Source organism: Aythya ferina (genome assembly GCF_964211825.1).
Source record: "Aythya ferina genome assembly, chromosome: 3".
Taxonomy (NCBI): Eukaryota; Metazoa; Chordata; class Aves; order Anseriformes; family Anatidae; genus Aythya; species Aythya ferina.
The window spans coordinates 14,731,223-14,752,676 of record NC_140298.1 but is presented as its reverse complement, the minus strand read 5'-3'; the positions used below and the strand labels follow the sequence as shown (position 1 = coordinate 14,752,676).

The window sequence follows — 21,454 nt, the reverse complement described above, 5'->3', positions numbered from 1 at the left end:
GTGAGACAGCAGTTGTGGTGGAGATCAGGTGCCCAGGTGAGTAAAATCACCTCAGGTCCATCTGACATAGGCTACAACAGGTTAAATATATCATTTAATTAACTTTTTTTTTTTTTTGACGACTGACCTGTCTGTCCACACTTTGCTTAAATCCAGTTTATTAGTAATTTGTCTTATTTTTTTCCAAGCCTCTCAGTTTTTGAGTTATGCAACAATTTCACTATGTCCACATTTTTATTCATGTGCTATTTCATTTCACTTTTAGTGACTGTTATGCCTGGGTGAAATGTGTTCATATTATAATCACAAATTTAATTTTTTGTTTTTCTGGAGTTAATTAATCTCTTCTTCATAATCAACATTTATTTCTGAAAACAATTACTAGGTTGGACTGTTGTTCCTTCCCCAAGACTTGGGAAAAGCCCATTCAGTTTTCCCACATTTTAGTTCAGATTTTAATTCTAAAGGCATTTTAATACCTATTGAGTTTAGCAAGAAAAAGTCAAGGTGTCTGAATGCTAATGTAGATGCCCATTGGTTTTGGTTCTGTGTGTTCAATCCCTGATGTTTAATTTATCTGTATTTCCCTGTGTTACTGCTTCTTGGGTTGCTTGTAGCATGCAGAAGGATTTCTTTGCTGAGATGACTAGCACAAAGTGCCCATGCTGTGCAGACACATTTGGGTTCCTAGAAAGCATATAAAAGGACTTCTTGAAATGTGGTAAGACCCAGTAAGAGCACAAACAACTTTCATGTCTTGGGCAACTCATTTAGAGACACCTTGGTTTTCAGCCACCCCACATGTGAAGCATGAAGAAAGGAATTAAACAATAATAGGCTTTTTTTTTTTTTCTTTATAGATTGGAAATAATAAATTTATAACAAGCTAAATCAATTCTCTAAAAGTGTTTTAAGGGGAACCCCATCACCCTCCCCTGAGTGGAAGCAAAAAAATACCCTTCAAGTGATAGTTCCATTCATAAAATGACTCGGTGGAACACACTGGTCTTATTTATAGAATAACTTCTGTGACACATTGAAAAAAAAAATCATTGTGGCATATTGAAAAAGAAAAAAAAAAAAAAAGCTGGTTTGACATTTTGCTAGGAGCTTGACATTGCCTCCAGAGTAAATGAGTAAATGAGTAAATAGGTAAGATGATGACATTCCCTTACATAAGATTTAAAGATTGTGCTTATCGTATATCAGAGTGCATATTCACTGTCACTGACTCATCTGTTGTTCACATCATCAGTACTTCTGCTCCACTTCTCCACTGGCAGCAATATTACTTGCTGTTTGCTTTAGAGTGTTTTTGGATTCAGTTCCTGTAGCAAGCACAGGGGACAGGTGCTTGATTTTTCCTCTGTTCCTGTGCATTAATTTGCATCTTCTCTCTCTTTTATCATAAACATTTATTCTAGGTTAAAAAAACCTCTCTAGGAGAAACAGGGGAAGTAAATAATTTTTAAAAATCATGTTCAAGGAATAGTTCTTGATAGTCTAGTAAGAGATAAAGTATAAGAATGCATTGCTTGTTAATATTAATGCACTTTTAGCTTGTTTCTTTTTTCCAAGATTTCTAAGACCAGAGGTTACTTGAAAAAAAATTTCCTCTGATTATTGTTATCCATGTTAATAATACAGGTGACCAAATTACTAGAATTTAGTATATAATATATATACCTTCCTACATATACCTATATAATACGTTCCTGTGACAAAGGAAGTAAAGGAAGTCTTTCACTATGTATTCATCTGTTTTTACTTTATTGATTAATCATGACATTTATACTCAGGATATTAATTCAAAGTACAAACATGGAAAAAAAAAAAAAAAAAAGGTTTCTGAAGATAGGTTTCTTTTGCTATGTTTTGACTTACTCATAAGAAAGATTACCTGGAAGACTGAATATTAATTCCACTGTTGGCATTACTGGAGGATACTTCTATGTAGGTGGGCCAACAGAAAATCCAAAAACTAGTTTTATCTGTTCATCGCTTTGACAATCCTGTGTTGTAAAAAGGTAACTATATTCAAATAGAAAAAGAATACTCATTAAGTTTTATTAATTACATAATGCACAAATCTATTTGACATGTAATTTGCTTAATATCACAAAAGCAACAAATATAGTTATATTTTTTAATACAACAAATTAAAAATTGAATTTATATAACATACTTTTAATGGGCATTTAAAAATATAGCTGGGTTTAATTGCAAGTCACAGCAAAAAATATTAACTGGTTAATTGACATTAATGTGAAACTTGAAGTCATAAGACTGGTACAGCAATAAGGAACTTCCGTGACCATTTTACTAATGTGTAAGCTTTCATGATTTAGTGTTGGTTTTGGTTATAAATCTTCTACGCTTTTGTCTTAATAAAGGGTAGCCTTCTTTGGTCAGAGTAACCATGTGGATATACTTTATGAAAGGTGAATTATAAATGCAGTTTGCTCTCTGATTAGCAATGGAAGGTTATGTTGGATGTGGATGCAGTGTAATATGTATTTTACTTCACTTCACTTCACTACTTGTGGTAGGCTATTCAATAGCTACTTGTGGTCTTCCCCAAGACAACATTCATTTTCAGCAAAAAATTGCACAACTTAGAATAATTAAAAACAAACAAACAACAACAAAAATCCCTTTTGGAATATTGTATCAGTTGTCTTTTTTTTTTGTCTAGAGCATAAAATTATTACTGCTTTTCAACTATGTGAGTGAAAAAAAAAAAAAAAAAAAAAACAAACAACAACAACAACAATGTAAAGCCAAAAACAACTAGCTTTGATTTAAAAATAGGTGAGACTTCTGAAAGGAAGATGTATTTTTGTGACATATGTGGTCATTTACTTTGACTTTCTAATCATCTTAGCATAACAGAAGTAAAGTTAAGGCTGAAAGTAATGCTCTTCAAGTACTTGGGAATAGGATTCATTATTTTTGATTCTGATTCAAGCACCAGAATAATATAGAAATAATATCTATATAATTATATTATATATAATTATATTATATATATTATATAATTATATTTATTAATATTAATTATAATATAATATAATATAATATATATTTTTATATATTATATATAAATATATATATAAATATATATTTGATATATAATATAATATAATTATATAATTATATTATATATAATTATATATTATATATATTTATATATATTATATATAATAATTATAATAATATAATATATTTATATAATAAAATATAATATATTATTTCTATAATATAGAAATAATTTCTATATATATAAAGACAAGTATTCAGACAACTATTCACACAGAAAAGAGCATAAAGGACCTGTTTTTTTCTCAGAAACAATGCATCTGCTAAGAGATTAAAACTGAAACAGAAACTAAAACTTTACAGCTACTTCTGTCTGGGAAGTATCATAGCTATCAGGACTCAAAATTAAAAATTCTCCTCAAGGAATCTTAGTGGAATGACAGCTCCTGATTTCTGTGGAGCCAAAAAAAAAAAAAAAATAATGTTTACCTTTTTATAGCATTTGTCTTTGAACTTCGCTCCTTTAATATCTCTTACTTCCTGCAACAGAGGAAACAAAAGAGGAATGTAATAGACTCTTTTTTACTCACAGAACAAAGCTAGATGTAGCTTTTATCCTTGGGTTCTTTGTTGCTCGCCAAATCCATCCCTCTTAGAACAACCTTCTACTCTGTGCAGGCAGGAACTTTAGAAGAAGGCTATCTACACTGGTTGCTGTGTTTGGGGACACACTCTCTTGATTCCTAATGCACTAGAATGGAGATTTTGCTTTGCTCAGAAAGCTCAGCCATCACGTTTGAGGGATGAGGCAGATCTTAGAGAGAGAGACATATACTGCTGCTGAGTGAGAAATGGTCATTCACTCCTTCGTTGTGGAGGTAGATAAAGCACATTCTGAGCCTACCCGAAAAATAAATAAGTAAGTAAGTAAATGGAAGTTCTACTATTGTATCATAGAGCACATTCTGAGTCTACCTGAAAAGTAAATAAATAAATGAATAAATGGAAGTTCTACTGTTGTTTCATATAACCACTGCCAAATGAACGAGTTACTTTGAGGAAAATTTTTGTAGTAATGTTTCAAGTGGGTCACTTAGCTTATGCAGTACACTGGAGAAAATGTAAAGATCTCATCCACAGTAAAGGGTTATCAGATGTTTATATAATGGCAGTACTCAAGAGGGTCTAAATATAACTGAGGTTCTGTTGTACTATACAGAATGGAAAAGAGACAGTGTTTGCCTTTAATGTGTTTTCACTTTGGTAAATCATACTTAGACCAGAGATATATGTCTGTAGTACAGCAAAACAAAAGGTTATTTTGATTCATTTCCATCAATCAGGCATAGCTTTCTTCTCTTTAATTTGAACCTGCAAATATGAACTCTCCTAAACGCTTTCTGGACTCTTGTCTTTCATGTTTTTCTGTTTCTCTCCTTAAGGCTTATTTGTGTCTGTATTATGAGCCTTGCATTTGAGAAATGCCACTGGGGTATTATCTCACAAACAGAGAGGAAATCCTCCCAAATCCGTTCTGTTTAAGGAGGAAATTAACAACAGTTTAAAGGCTCTCCTCCTTCTCCAATGAACTCCTAGACCTGTCTTTTCCCTGTACCCTCTGCATAACTGGTGAATTGCAGATTGGTGGAGGCCTTTCTCCCAGGGAGGTAACACATTAACAACCATCTACTTATTTATTTATTTATTTATTATAAACTGTTGTCCAGTTCATTGTAATTAGTGTTTCATCTGTTTTTCTCATTTTAAAATGTCATTCCATAATGTAGTGGTTCTGCTTATCTGGGCAGCAGAGCTCCACCACAACTGCTCTCTCAGTTCCCTTCTTCAAAGGAAAAGGGGGAGAAAATATGATGAAAAGAGTTCAGATAAGGTTGTGGAGATCACTCTACAATTATCATCATGGTCAAAACAGACTCAGCATAGGGAGATTAATGTAATGTATTACCTGTTACTCAGAAGCTAGAGCAGTGAGAAAAAAAAAAAAAAAAAAAAAAAAAAAAAAAAAAAAAAAAAAAAAAAAGCAAACTAAAAGCACCTTCCCCCCTTATCCACCCTCTTCCACCTTTTGCCCTCAAACAGTGCATGGTAGCAGGGAACTGGGGCTGTAGTCAGTCCATGACATTTCTTCTCAGCTGTTCCTTCATAGTCACTCTATGACCTTGCTCCAGTGTGGTGTCCCTCCCAAAATGCTGTCCTTGTCCTGTCGGGATGCTGTCCTTCCCAAACTGATACTGCATGGGCTTCCCACCAGCAACAGCTCTTCAAGAACTGCTCCCACATGGCTCCACACCATGGAGTCCATATCCCAGGAGCAAACTGCTCCAGCACAGGTCCCCCATGGGTGGCAACTCCCCCAAACCCTCTGCTCCTGCATGGGCTCCTCTCCACGGGCTGCAGCTCTGGCCTGGGGCCTGCTCCTCCGGGGGCTCTCCATGGGCCACAGCCTCCTCCAGGCCACATCCACCTGCTCCACTAGGGGCTCCTCATGGGCTGCAGCATGGAAATCTGCTCCATGTGGGCTGCAGGGGGACAGCCTGCTGCACCAGGGCCTCTCTACAGGCCACAGGGGAACTTGTGCTCCATGCCTGGAGCACCTCCTGCCCTCCTGCTGCACTAACTTTGGGGTCTGCAGGGCTGCTTCTCACTCCTCTTTCCCAGCTGTTGTTGCACAACAGGTTTTTTTTTTGTTGTTGTTGTTGTTTCTTTGTTTTTGTTTGTTTGTTTTGTTTTTCTTCCCCTTTCTTAAAGCTGCTCTCACAGAAGTGCAAACAACCTCATTTATTGGCTTGTCTCTGGCCAGTTGGCCAGTGGCAGGTCTCTACTGGGGATAGCTAAAATTGGTCCTTACCTAACATGGGGCAGCCACTGGATTCTTTTCACAGAGGCCACCCCTGCAGCCCCCTGCTACCAAAACCTTGCCATGTAAACCTGGCACAGGATCTGTGGTGGTTTTACTCAGGTGGGCAGCCGAGCTCCACCACAACCGCTCTCTCACTCCCCCGCTCCTCAAAGAGGAAGGGGGAGAAAATACAACACAGAGAACTCGAGGTTTGAGATGAGAAAGGTTTAATTAATGGGAAAGGGAATGGGGAGGAAAAACAGAAACAAAAGAAACAATCAGTCCACGTGGAAGCACAGAGAGAGAGAAAATTATTCTCTACTTCCCATCAGTGAGCGGTGTTTGGCCACGTCCTGGGAAGCAGGGCCTCAATCGCGTAGTGGTTGTTCAGGAGGAACAGCCCCCTCCCCCACGAGAGCCCCCCCTTTTATTGCTGAGTGTGACATCAGGTGTTATGGAATATACCTTTGGTTGGTTTAGGTCAGCTGCCCCGGCAATGTCCCCTCCCCATCACTTGCCCACCCCCAGCCTGCTGGCTCTTGGGGGTTTGGAAGGAGTCCTGATGCTGTGCCAGCACTACGCATCAATAGACACAACACTGGAGTGATATCAGTGCTGTTCCAGCTACGAGTGCACAGTACAGCACTGTGCGGGCTGCTGCAGGGAAAAGGTGACTCCAGCTCAGACGGACCCAACACAGGATCCCATCTAAATTATGCTTTATTCAGTGTTGCAGGCCAAATATGGCAATGTTCAGGATTTTGAATTTGATAAACTTCTCATTCTCTTGTCCTGAATCTAGGAGTGATATTGTCAGTTCTTCTTGCTTTCACTGAAATTAGGGCAACCGTGAGATACAGATGCATTGAAAAATTGTGTCCTTGCTTTTAACAAAATTTCTTTCACTTTAAGACCACTCGAATAAGAAGACGTAGATATTTCTTAAACACTCATCTCAACATACGGCAGTCAAAACAGTATGGGCCAGACTGTGCCCCTCTCAGAAAGTGTGCCAATCAAAGATAAATGGCAATAACATTGTGTGTAAAGACTTCAGGGGAAATCTACTTAATGGAGTTTAAAGTACTGAGTTTTGAAAGTGCTAGATTTGAACTTGCAAATTTTGCATTTTAAGCTATATTTGTAAATAATTCTTCAGTGTGCATACGTAAATTTGAAACCTATTCCATGAGTCTAAACTCATTTAGCCACAAAAATAAGAAGTGGTACATCTAAGTCAAGAAGGTTGCACTAATACAACAAGAAAGTACATTAAACCTCTGTACATGCTAAGCTTTAGCCCACGTTCTCCTTACAAAATGTCACTACCGCTCTCTCTAATCAGATAGTAGTTTATTTATTAAATGTCACTCCTTTATTAAATAAATTATTTATTTATTAAAACCCCAATTCTAACTAATTCTAAACTTCAAAGCAAAACCAATAAAATACAGCAGCATTCCCAAAGAGAGAGTGATGGGATGTTAGGGTTTGTTTACTCACATCAACACACATTCTTAAGAACAAGTGAATAGAGGAATCAAGGAAGGGGAGGAAGAAACTTACTTGTCCTACACAGGAAAAGCCATGCTATGCCTGGTAAAAGAGATCAAGCAAATTAATTCCTTTTGGGGAAATGGTGTGACAGTTATTTTGTTACAACTGGTGCTGTGTAACCTCAAGTTCTGGAGAGATAACGGATAGGCAAATCTAGGACTAACAACAGACTGGAAAGAAAGAAGAGACAAAGAATTCCAGTTTCTTTCAATATTAGCCTTCATCTTAAATGCCTGATATCTTGTAGCTCATTAGGTGGTATCATTTTGTCATAAAGTTCCTTAATGTCACTGAACATTGGCCCCAAAGGTAGAAAAGGTTGCAGTAACAAGCAAGGGCTTCTATGCTTTGGTTGATGATTAAAATAACCTGTCAGTCTGTAAGAACAAGGGCATGAACATAAACTTTCTCTGCTGTGATTTTACCTTGAGAGCTTTGTTCCAGACCTGTGGCAGTTAGCTGGGAAAATAGGACTTCAGAAAAATTCTGAACATTCAAAAATACATAAAAGAAATTGTAGTGGAATACTTCTCTGAGGTTTTTGTGGAAGTAAATTGATGTGAAATGCATTCTAACAGACTGCAAAAGATGGTTGTACATTACATCTTCACATCCAGTATGAAGCCAACAGAGCAAGTCAAAAATCAAACTATGCTTAAAAACCAATAGACAATACAGCTTTGGAAAAATCCAAATAATTGGCTTTTCATCTGCTTTACTGATGACTTCTTTACTATTTTCACTCTCTTTACAGAAAAGTAGAATTCACAAGAGGTAACTTTTTTCACCTTACTTTGTTTCAAAATGCCGATGCATCTGATTTTTATTTATTTTTTTTTCCTTTTTGTAGAATCAGCATGAGAAATTTGTCTCTAAACAGAAAAGTCCTTGAGTGGAATGGAAAACTCAAAATGGCTGACTACTGTAAGGTATCAACTAAAAAACCTTCTGCATTGTTGATATAAAAACTCTGTGAAAGTTCATCACCTCCCCCACATTAAAATAAGCAAGCATAGGTTAACACAACCAACTCTCCAGTAACAAGAGACATTCAAAATAGTAATCAGCTGTATACAAGATAAAGTGCCAAAGAATTTTCAACCTGTTAATTTTTTATCAGAATGCAAAGGTATAAGCATGTACATGTGTTGAAAAACCTACAAAGACTTCCAGTTCAGCTAAGCAGGGTCTTTTTTTTTTTTTTTTTTTTTTTTTTTCTTCCACACACACAGAAATGGTCATTACTGGATATTAGAGCCCCACATACAATTTAGCAAGAATACAGGACTGGAACAAAAACTTCAGAAGTGTAGAAAACAAACAAACAAACAAAAAATACTACTACAATTTATAATGATACATTACTTTGTCAACAAACAAACAAAAAAGCAAACAAAACAGCTGTTTTAATGGTTTCTGTCTGCTTTAATCTGTGTTCCTTCAGTCGTAAATTAGTTTAGTATGTCTTCTTTTGGGTTCAGTTCTGATTTGTTTTGTTCTGTTTTTCCATTGCAAAAAGAAAAGTGTTTGTTTAGTGTTCTTGTTATTTTACTCAGATCAGTTACAATTTAAAAATTTTCTTCTGAAGCCTTGGATACTATTAAGGTCAGACTGGTAAGGCCTGTTATTAAGGGCATCCTCTCTCGTCCTCCATTCTTATTTCAAAGGTATAGTTGCTACATTTTCCAATCTTCAGTAACATGGGAACTCTGGCACTAAAGAATGATAAAAATTCTTTTAAAATATTACTACTAAAATAAAAATTACTATTAGGAAAGGATAGCTAGTCCAAATTTTTGAATGGATATCACTTCATGGCTCTAATTTGTACAAATAACATTTTTTTGTCTCGTTTTAAGTCTAGATTTGGCAATAGGCCAATCCAGACACTATTGAGATGCACTACCTTTGTGTCATAGTCTTTACTGAAAACTGAGGCAAAATTTGACTTTGGTAGGGTTACTTCCATGCAACAAGTTTATGTATAGCCCACTCTTCAAACAGCTATGGCTGGAATGTGTACTGCTTTGCCTTTCATTAATTAAACACCTACTCATTTTTTGAGTATTGAGAAGGAAATAGCTGATGATGGGGATATAAAAATGAATTCTATTTAACCTATTCTATTCCCTATATTCCCTATTTAGCTGCCCAGCACGGTAAAACCACCACATCTATTTAAATCAAAAATTATCATACTCTTTCTTTTTTCAATTTAAATGAACTGGCATAAGACATTAGCTCCACGTTTGTGACCATTCATAATTTGATCAAGACAGAATTGTGCATATAAAAAGCTCAAAACAATATAACACAAATTATACAAATGTGAAGGCAAATAGTAAAACAAGAGGTTATATAGCCAGTTAATTTTTAGAATCAAAATAGGCTGGAACTTTTTCTGTCTTCCCAGATATATAATACCCGCATAACCATCACTCTACATAATAAACATTTCTACTGATTGTTCTAATAAAGTGATATGCCTAACTTAATCAAAACACCTGAGGTTAACAATTGCAATATTATTGACTATAACACTCTCACTTGCTGTACTAGAAATATTCTGTGTATTGAGTTTAATTGTCTTCCAACTGATGCATGAATTCATCCAACTTGTAAACCACATTGCACCACATTTACAGTGGTGCAAACTGAAGCTATTTTGAAACACATAAAAGAGGTTCACTTAACTTATTTTAATTGAATTATAGAAATGCTAAGGTAATGTAACATCTCTTTATAATATCTTGAGTACATCTTTATGTAGCATTTTCTGTGCAGCATAAATTAAATCTTTGGAGAACTCATTGGTAGCAATGGATACTGCCAGTGTGCTCTGCTGGCTTCCCTATTTCTCAGATATGCATTTCTCCACCCAAAATATTCAAAACTCAGAATTGAGGAGTTCTTTGTTTTGTTTCTAAATGACCCATACTTGGAAATATTGCTTGCTCACTAGCTGTAATCTGCTGTAATCCAGACCGAGCATACCCAAAATGAATATTGGTTGTCTGGTTAGAGCACTGGCCTGAAACATAAAAGTTCTCCCTCTGCACTGATATCCATGCTTTAATCACTTCATGAGTCTTAGTGTGACACAGAGCAAAGATGAATTTTCCTATGGCATTTCACATTTCCAAATGAAAAATAACACATAAGAATTTAACAATGTTAACATTTCATTGTTAATATTATAACATATTTATAGTGCTATAACTTAAAAAAAAAAATATGTCAGAAAATCATTATTTTCTGGACATAGAGTAACAATTATCTCTTACCTTTTCTTCCTTCCTAAAATATATATATGAAGTTTTTTTGAAATTTTGAATTTTTTTTTCTTAAAAAAATTCATTCAGATTACCAAAAGAAGCCATATGTCTGCAAAACTAACTCTTAAAGCTGGCTAGGTTTCGCACTATTGTCAAAGAATACAGCCTAGACTCTTTCAACCCTCTCAAGCCATTCTTCTTAAGTACCACAAGACTCCACTGTCTGGTTTGCAAGTATATCTGGTCAATATTATGTGAATGAATTGTTCTGTAACTGTTGCCATTTTTCACAGAATATAATTTAATTAAACATTTTGCAGTTTAATTATACCAATGTATAAATTATTCAGATAATAATGGCAATATTTGTCATTCATTCTTTCTAGTTTTTAGCCAGTCCTAGCTGCAGAAAAAGTCAGGGGAATGTTACAGTCTGAACAGAACAAACAGAATGTCTCATTACAATTAATCAAACATGGACATTTCTATTTATCTTATTTCTATGACCCTGCTCCTACATCATGAAGCCTCCTCCAAAGTTTTTTGCAGTTAGTGGAAATATTTGCACTGAATTTCATGGTCTTTGGATCAGATTCTAGTAATGCTGATGGTACATAGACAGCCCTATTTTTAAAAGAAAAAAAAAAAAAAAAGACAAAAAAATGCATGCCGAGGTTCAGAAAAATCCTATTAATGAAAAATCCTAAATGTGGTCTTAGTTTTAAACAGGGAGCTATAATATTTCCTGGGAAGAAAATATATGAAATTTGAGTTTATTCTGACCTGATAAATATGTGCATTACATATACTATCGAAAAAAATAATTTTTACTCAGGATTAAATGTAAATTGTTCCTTAACCAATCAGAACACTGAAAGGTCCCATGTATACACACTATACTTATGTTTTAGAAAAGAGTTGATAAAGATGGGTCACTTAATAACAACCATCTGTGTTGTGTATTCTTTTATCTGAATTTGACTTGACATAACAAGTTACTTCTTCAATCTTCTGCTTTCTAACTGATTCAACATCAACACAAAAGACAAGCACACTTGCTTGTCTTGAAATTTTATTACCTTAATTTTCATATTACATTGCTGAAAATATAATCCAAAAATAATATGACTCTCAGTTAAATTCCACCTTTACAATCTCAGTTTGCACCAACATCCAACTATCATATAAATTCTGCTGAAACAGTGAAGATGTGCAGAGAATCTTGTTCAGAACTTCCTCACCCTTCCTCGCCTACTTAATATATCTATCTATCAGTGCAGTTCGTTTCCCTTCTGCAGTGAACATGAAAGATCCATCACTAAAAGCCTCAAAAAATTTTTATTATTTTTTTTTCCTGGATATCATTAAAAGCCCAATATTTTTATTTTTATTCTTCTTGAAAGACATTCATTCTTCTGCCAATTATATTATTTTCCCATGGAACAAAAGTGTTGTAGATGCTTTTCTGTAGTGAGTAACTCTGGTTTTAAAGATTACAACCAAATTATATTTTTCTTCTTTCCTTCTGAGATTCCTGACTTTTGTAAACCTCTGAATTTAATCTCTACTGTGGAGGAAAAATAATAAACTCCTTTCTTATGAATTTTAACATGCGTAATGCAAGTGCAAAATGAATAGAATTTTGAATACACACTATTACACTATGAACGATTACCCAGAAAATATAGAGAACACATACAAATACTTTTGCACTTAAGATGATTGCTAGCCATGTTTCACAAAGCTCTTTCTTCCCTGCTGCTTCTGTCTGCTTTAATCTGCATTCATTTGGTCATAAGTTAGTTCAATGTATTCTTCGTTATACTGTAGTTGTTTTGTTCCTTCAGAAAGGAGGAAAAAAAATGAACATATGTTTTTCAGCTTAACAATATTAACATATCTAGAGTTCTAGTGTTATTTATATTATTTTTTACTTTTCTTTTCCTTGAATTCACTTAAAGTAGTTATTACATATAAATAACATTTTTCCTTTATAAACTATAAACAATTATTATATCAAATATTGCTGTTATATGGATTTCTGATATTTTGATATATGTAACAAAAACAGCCATTGGAAAACTCCACAATGTAAATTTCATGTCTAGTCATCTGTGCTATTTAATTATTACCTCAGTTCACTTGCTTCTGAAATTATATGTAAGGATCTATACGCTAATTAAAATGACAGTTAAGGTAGCTTACTGTCACATATCTGTGTGAAACTTTAAGCATTCTATATTTTTTGGCTTCTAGAAATAATATTTTATTTACATGCATCTTAACTGAAAATTATTTTTATCACAAAAAATGCATCCTTCATACATAACCATAAAAAGTATTGAATGAGGCACATTAAAAATGTATTAAACTAATTTTAAGATTAGTTTTAAAAATCATCTACTAAAAAGCTACAAAAAAAAAAAAAAAAAAAAAAAAAAAATTGCCTGTGGGTACCAGAATTAGCTACTTTTATTTTTCCTCAAAAGAAAGCAACAGGCCTGCCTGCTAGTTTCTTGGTAATTGCAGTTAGTATTTGAAGAAGTTTTCTTCTTAATAGAAAAGAATGATTGATTCAGAATCTACAGGTCAGATTAGAGTAAGGAGGTGCCTATAAGCTACAGTCTATTGCAACTCCATTCCAAGGTTTCACATACTATCATTTTCTAGAGTACTAAAACCAAATAAAACAAAAACCACACACTGTGTTCACCTCAACTCCAGACTTAATTGAGATGTACGTAACTTGGGATTCAGCAAATATGTCTGGAAATCAGGGCTGATAAACAAGATCTTTTGCACTTTTTTCTTTTTTTTTTTTTTTTTTTTTTTTTTTTAATAAAATGCTTACAATGAATGTAGGCATATGTTTTCATGATCATGGAGTGATCCTCATTTCAGATCAGTAATTTTCTATTTATTGAGGAGCAGGTACTGAGATAGAAAGCAAAATGTACTGCCTTCTTTGGAAGATATAATCCTTAACAGTCTGTACCTTTGTGAGCCAATTGACTCAGCTGCGTAATTATTGTACAGGTAACTTACTGGGATTTGTCCCATAAGTAAGTGCTCCATGGAGTAACAAAGGGGTTTAATATAGGTTTTCCTTCACTTTAATGTAAGGTTCCCATATCTTGAAACTCAACACAATTGCAAGTAAACATTGAGGGGAAAAAAGAAAAAGGAAAAAAAAAAAAAAAAAAAAAAAAAAAGGAAAAAAAGTGGCTATAGCTAAGTTAACAGAATATATAGGGTGTAAAATTTTATTCTGTAAGTAGCGTTAGCACAAATTGTCAAGGAATAATTGCAATGCTATTGCATTGCTATACTAGACAGAAATTTGCTGCACAGAGTTTATTTTTCATGCTGCCAAATACCAAACCTATGCCAAAACATTTTTCTTTTGCAGATGTGTAAGTACTTTGCTGAAAAATCTCTGCTCGGTCGTTTCTCATATTTATTTCATATCCCACATTTCTCATGCATTTGCCATGTACTACTTGGCAGAAGGTAGTACTGAAGAGATAGGGGGAAGTGGATGCAGGTTTCTGCTTGGGATAAAAGGGATAAAATTAGTCTCACCACCGATAAACTATGTCAAAGTTTGAGGGAATTCCTGACCTTTTTTATGATAGGAGTAACATTTGCTTTCCTCTAGCCTTCAGACACTTATCCTAGTTACCATGATTGACCGGATTATTGAGAGTGGCATCATAACTACAAATGCCAGCTCCCTCAACACTCATGGTGCTTCCCATCAGGGCCATGGACTTGTGAATGTCTGGTTAGCTCAAGCATTCCTGACCTGATCTTCTTCCACCAAAGATATATCTTCCTTGCCTCAGCCTTTCAGCCTGGCCTCAGAGAGCTGGGATTCCTGAAGGCTGGCCATGCTGGTAAAGACTAAGCAAAGAAGGCATTTAGTACTTTGGCCTTTTCATTGTCCCAGGTAACCAGATCTGTTTTCTTCTGGAGAGGGCTCACATTTTCCCTAGTCTTCCTTTTTTGACTGATGTACTTTTAGAAGCCCTTGTTGGCTTTGACATCCTTAGCCAGATTCAATTCCATTTAGGCTTTAGCTTTCATAACACCATCCCTGGATTCTCTGACAATAACTCTATATTCCTCTTAGTTTACTTGATTTCCACCCTCTGTAGGCTTTTGTTGTTGATGATGATATTTGTTGTTTTTGTTTTTTTGTTGTTGGTGGTTTTATTGTGTGTGTGTATTTGAGCTTGGCCTACAGCTCCTTGTTCATCCATGAAGGCCTCCTGGCATTTTTGCCTGAATTCTTCTTTGTTGGTATGCCTCACTTTTGAGTTTGGATGAGGTGATCCTTGACTACCAACCGCTTTTTTGGGGCCCCTATTTCTTCCAGGAGCCTTTTCCAGAGGACTCTACCAAGTAGATCCTTGAAAAGGCCCAAGCCTGCTCTCCAGTTTCTGGTGATGTCTGGTCCAAGGGAACGTTAATATTCGTTAAAAATAAATTGATTTAATAAAAGAATTAAGTGCATAATTTCTGATGCTATTGCTTAAACTAAGTAATTTATGAATTCTCAAACTACTATTTGAGCTACATGTATTCCAACAAAACAAAACAAACAAACAAAAAAACACCACACCCTAAAAACATATTCCACTTCTGGAACAAGGTCACATTGAACATGACAGCCAGAATCTGTTCTAATTATTTCATTTGCAGATCAGAAAGCCATTCATTCTTCCGTTTAAAGTTACATATATATAGATATGTAAACACTCTTTTGATTATGTATGGATTTAAGCACAGGGTTAAGCCCTGCTACCTCCCATCAGGCTTGTATACATGATTAAAATACATCTAAACTCTATTTTGAGTAGCACTCTTGCTCTGAATCCAGGCTGTTAGTCAGTCCTATTTTATATAGAAATTGCTGTAATATCTGAGGTAAATCTGAGTCAAAATTGTATGACTGTATGGGATCTATTATTACTGTTAAAGAAAATTTAAAGGTTATTGTACATCTTTTCTTATAATAGTGTAGTCTTCTTTGATATGCAAAACAGTCTGAACCTATGATACAGAGAATTCCAAAAGCAGCTTCTAGCTTAAATCTAATCTATTTACACCCGTCCTTATTTTTAACATATCCAAAAACTATAGAGTTGTGAGCAAGAGACATACGGTGTGTTCTATAAAGAGCAAGCAATTGCCTGCCAACAGAGTTGCTATGATTAATTGCCAGTTCAACAGAAGGTTGGAAGTTCTGATGAAAAGGAGAAGGAAAAAATGGTCAGGGAAAATTTTAAAGGGTCAAGCAATTTAACTGGCTTGAAAATTATTTGATAACCAATTAAAGAAAAAGAGAACATGATGAAGGTGGGTTAATTCATAATGTTGGGTGGATAATTACAAGTAACTAAAGTACATTTGAGAATATGAAAGCTGGCTTAAATTTTTTGTCTCTGCAGGTATGAAGGTGAATAAGCAGGCTGGGTAAAAATAGACTAATCCAAAAATAACAAGAATTACTTATCACTTATAAAATTAAATGCAAGATAATTAATATGAAACTAAAAATAACTCTCAGAAATCAACTACTCCTCTGTTGTTTCAAATCACGCACAGCATTAAAAGTCAAAATTACAGTCTTAATTCATCCCACCATTATTCATATAAACTATGACATAGCTTGCAAAAAAAAAAAAAAAAAAAAAAAACAAACAAACCATATTGCTTCTCAAGTTCTCTGCTTCTCTTCCCAACAGAGGGAAACTTGGTTTAGACATACCTTGTTTGAGTTCATATCCAGATGGTTCTTGTTCATTCTCACTGGGCATTGTATCTATTCTGAATTGTATCTATTGTATCTATCTGCAGATGGATGAGGAATCTTCCTCCTATTGCCAGAAGTCACAAGCTTGCAGTCTCCCTAACATGACCATGTCCTGAAGCTGAGCCACCATTTTTGCCTGGGCTGCTACATCTGGTAGATCATCCACATGGGTCCTGTTGGTCTCCCAGCATCCTCTGTGATGGTGCACATCCTGCTCATTTCTTCCTGCAGGACCTTCATGTGGTACTCTGTTCAAGGTGATGGGCCATAGAAGGACTCTTTACCGCTGCCCCAGTGCCAAGAGGAGCCCCAGTCATTCTCTGCAGCCCTATACCTGGGCAGTGTCATACATCTTCTCACACTGCCAGTTAGGTCAAGGACCCCATTGTACCAAGGACATTGGCATCAGAGCATGTGCTCTGTGATGTAATGAGGCTGCACAATTCCCAAACAGCCCTGCATAACTCAGACACAGCCATTGTGCTCCTCTGGTCCCCTACTGCAGTGACACTGCTACAACCCTGCCTGCCTCCTGCTATCTGGGATGCAAGCAAGGAAGGGGATGCGTATTTGATCATGATCTATGTCTCCCATTGACCGCTGTGTGTGTCCTCAGCAGTTCTTCAAAGAAGTCCTCCAGATCGTGCATTCTGGGCACAAAGAGTTTGGGCAAAGAGTGACTTGGCCTGAATACAATGAATGCAAATTCACGGGTTATCTCCTACTCTTAGAAGCAGTACATTTTGGTATATATGAATCAGGAACATTATTTAAAAATTCACACTGCAAATTTAATTTTCACTTAGAATAAGCCACTAGTATTTTCATATTAAACAAAATAACAATATATGTGCCTTTCTTCTTCACTCAGCAAAGCTTTTCCTGTAAGAAGGAACAAATTCTATTATAGAAAGACAAATATTAAATAGTCTGATTACCTTGGATAGCCACAGAGCAGCTGTGATTAGTCAGGAATTGTGATTAACTGATGTGAACCAATGTGGAGGTATCACATTTTGGTAAAACGACATGGTGTGGAAATTCAAATTCCTGAGAAGCCAACCGTCTAAAGACAAAGCAATTTTTACATGTTGATGTGAACCCTTACAGACTACAGCAAACTGAAGAATTGTCACAAGCCATAAACAATGGCTTGTTTATGCTAAATATCAAAAATATATATATATTTAATGCTGTCCCTCTTCCACCCTTATCCTTGGTCTGTTACTGCCATGATGTGCTTATATTTAACTCTGTAATATCTGTGCATCTTCAAAGGGGTTTCAATAGCCTCAACTCCCAGTACCATCACCTCTGTATGCCACAGGATTTAAGCCTGATGTAGAATTTACAAGCCACACAATAGTCCTGCTAACTCATGACACAATTTTCTTGGATAATACACATCTGTACACAGTATGAATTATCCATCGAAATATAGTATGAAATCCCGATCCTATTAAGCTTTATGGGACAAAGTTTTGCCAATAATTGTCAGTAAACTTTCATATAAGATGTCCAGTGCCAGAAACTGGTGCAAATTTACTGTAGATGGAGAAGGCTAGAGTTTATCTTGTCTTTCAGTTTTTCAGTTCTCTGAATCCAAAAGTAAAATCTGAAAAGGGAACATGCTATTCATTGACAGATAAGCTGTTATAAAAGATGAAACTGATTATCCTATCCTATTCTGTCATTTAAATGTGACGTCTCCATAATTTAGACACCTCTTGCATAGGAAGAATGCATTTATGAGTTGAGGATGAAACTAAACTTTCTTTTCAATTCATTGATGACATGTTCAATTTCTAAAGGTCTTCTTCATTGTTCAAATATAGTATTACTGATTCTAAAGAAATATAACAAGGTAAGGCAAACCAGCTGAGCTGGAGCATGAAATTACATTTCTCAAATATCATTAAGATTGGGTTAATTTTGTACCACTGACCATTCTTGACTTTAGCCACAAGAGTGGATTCATTTGCAGCTTCTTGGTCAGTAGGTTGAATTTGGTTGTGATGGCTTTAATCATTACTCTGCATTACTGTGGAAGTTTTTTATTAGTCAAAGGTGATGGAAGAAGCAAGAATAAATAGCTTATTACTAATTTCTGTCAGTTATAGATGAACTCTGTGCTTTTCTACTTTTCCACCCACGTGAACATGAATTCCATTCAGCAATCATGCCCCTACTTGCCATTCAACATGATAATTATACTTTGTCTGCCTTTCTCACAACTGTGCCTTTATTTGCAGCAACACCACAGATGCATCTATTTTACAGACAAGTAGGAAGGTCATAATCCTATTCTCCTGTTACAATTCACACTTTATTTCAAACTTCTATAATAACCTGTAAGATTTCTACATTTCCCTTGCTTATATATATACGTAAGCACATTCACATATGTGTAGAAGTGTATATATGGAGCAGATTATCTTGAGAGTCATCACGCGGCACTTGCAGGGCAAGCAGGTGATCAGGACCAGTCAGCATAGGTTTATGAAGGGCAGGTCCTGCTTGATGAACCTGATCTCCTTCTATGACAAAGTGATGCGCTTGGTGGATGAGGGAAAGGCTGTGGATGTGGTCTACCTTGACTTCAGCAAGGCTTTTGACACTGTTTCCCACAGCATTCTCCTCAAGAAACTGGCTGCTCTTGGCTTGGCTGAATAGCCAGGCCCAAAAAGTCGTGGTGAACGGAATCAAATCAAGTTGGAGGCCGGTCACTAGTGGTGTTCCCCAGGGCTCAGTGCTGGGGCTGGTTCTCTTTAATATCTTCATTGATGATCTGGATGAGGGCATTGAGTGCACCCTCAATAAGTTCACAGATGACACCAGGTTAGGTGCATGTGTCGATCTGCTCGAGGGTAGGAAGGCTCTGCAGGAGGATCTGGATAGGCTGCACCGATGGGCTGAGGTCAACTGCATGAAGTTCAACAAGGCCAAGTGCCGGGTCCTGCACCTGGGGCGCAATAACCCCAAGCAGAGCTACAGGCTGGGAGAGGAATGGTTGGAAAGCTGCCTGGCGGAGAAGGACCTGGGAGTATTGGTTGATAGTCAGCTGAGTATGAGCCAGCAGTGTGCTCAGGTGGCCAAGAAGGCCAACGGCATCCTGGCTTGTATAAGAAACAGTGTGGCCAGCAGGGCTAGGGAGGTGATCGTCCCCCTGTACTCGGCTCTGGTGAGGCCGCACCTCGAGTACTGTGTTCAGTTTTGGGTACCTTGCTACAAGAAGGACATCGAGGTGTTTGAGCGAATCCAGAGAAGGGCAATGAAGCTGGTGAGGGGTCTGGAGAACAAGTCCTATGAGGAGCGGCTGAGGGAGCTGGGCTTGTTCAGCCTGGAGAAGAGGAGGCTCAGGGGTGACCTTATCGCTCTCTATAGGTACCTCAAGGGAGGCTGTAGTGAGGTGGGGGTTGGTCTATTCTCCCACGTGCCTGGTGACAGGACGAGGGGGAATGGGCTAAAGTTGCACCAGGGGAGTTTTAGGTTGGATGTTAGGAAGAACTTCTTTACAGAAAGGGTTGTGAGGCATTGGAACAGGCTGCCCAGGGAAGTGGTGGAGTCACCATCCCTGGAAGTCTTCAAAAGACGCTTAGATGTAGAGCTTAGGGATATGGTTTAATGGAGGACTGTTAGTGTTAGGTCAGAGGTTGGACTCGATGATCTTGAGGTCTCTTCCAACCTAGAAATTCTGTGATTCTGTGATTCTGTGATATATACTTATTCATTTAAAACTTATTCCATTATGTAAATTACGCATTTTACAAACAAAATTGTGCAGATTCTTTATTTTGTCTACAATATTACAGTGGAAGGACATCTGGATTTTCATGAGGTATGCTAACCCTGATTACCTTTCAAGAACATGTTTCTGTTGATAAAGGCAGAAGTGAATCACTGGGACATTTTCCAAGATAAGTTTTTGCTTCACGTGGAAAATTTAATTCAATGTCCTCTTGTTCAACCACTAGTTGGCTGAGAGAGTGACCAGTTTACATTATCAAGACTGCAATTTGCAGAAGGTCAGACAAGCTACTTACAGTCATTCTTCCTGGTTTGAAAACATCCACATCTAATTGAAAAAGAGGATTAGACATAGTAACATAAAGTGGGGAAAAAGATATTCTTACCATGATTATGTTAGACTTATGAGTGGTGAGAAGAGCTGCTAGAATTCCTTTCTGGCTTTTTGGGAAGATCAGACAGTTGAAAATATTTCCCAACAGGATGAACATTTTGAAAGAAAAGTGATTTATTTATTTATATATTTATTTATTTGTCTTCTTAGCTAACCTATCATCAGCAAGTAAAGAATCATGGATATTATTTTCTTAGGAAGTGTGTAGCAGTGTAAATCTTTGAACTCCAGACCTCTTGTAATAGAGAGTTAAGACAGATACTTGCAGTGCTCTATTTTAATTTGGTGTGGATCAATATAAGTGAACACTGAATATTTCTATTTATTTCATCTTAATTAAGCAGGAAAGAAGGACTTAGACACTTTGCTTGTAAGTCAGATAAAACTAAATTCAAAACTGTTTTCAGCTCTGACAAATTTTGGCAAATTTTCTCAATTTCTCATTTTGAGTACGATTAGGTCCAGAAGCACAAGCATAATAAAAGATAAACAGCTTTCTTACTCAACTTGTTCGTCTGAATCTATAGAATACTATAATTTTTAAATGGAATTCTAAGAACATATCATCATTCCATTTTTCTCCATTCTTTTTAAAGAAGTCTGTGAAAAGCAGTTAACTTCTTTTTCGTATGTTAATATACTATTAAATTGCTTTCTGATGTACAGAAACTTTGACGTTGGCTTCTCTATTTTATTTCAAGTATTCTTTTTGCTTGTAAGCTTGAAAAAGGATCTTTCACTTAAATAAGTTGATTGCAAGTAGT

At 36.1% G+C, this 21,454-nt stretch overlaps 1 long non-coding RNA gene across 6 annotated transcripts in view; it reads right to left on the bottom strand.

Annotated features, from left to right (window-relative positions):
- LOC311433680 overlaps positions 1-21,454 on the bottom strand; it is a 476,332-nt gene that overhangs the window by 34,662 nt on the left and 420,216 nt on the right. For 3 of the 6 annotated variants that reach the window (XR_014690897.1, XR_014690898.1, XR_014690899.1), the window contains 2 exons: positions 3,529-3,579; positions 1,901-2,031 (listed from right to left, as the gene is read on the bottom strand). The exons of 1 other annotated variant lie outside the window; for it this stretch is intronic. This is a non-coding gene — a long non-coding RNA (uncharacterized lncRNA). Of the gene's footprint in view, positions 1-103; positions 688-1,175; positions 1,329-1,900; positions 2,032-3,528; positions 3,580-21,454 lie in introns of those variants that run through there. 2 more of the 6 variants (XR_014690900.1, XR_014690901.1) reach the window with 2 other exon arrangements.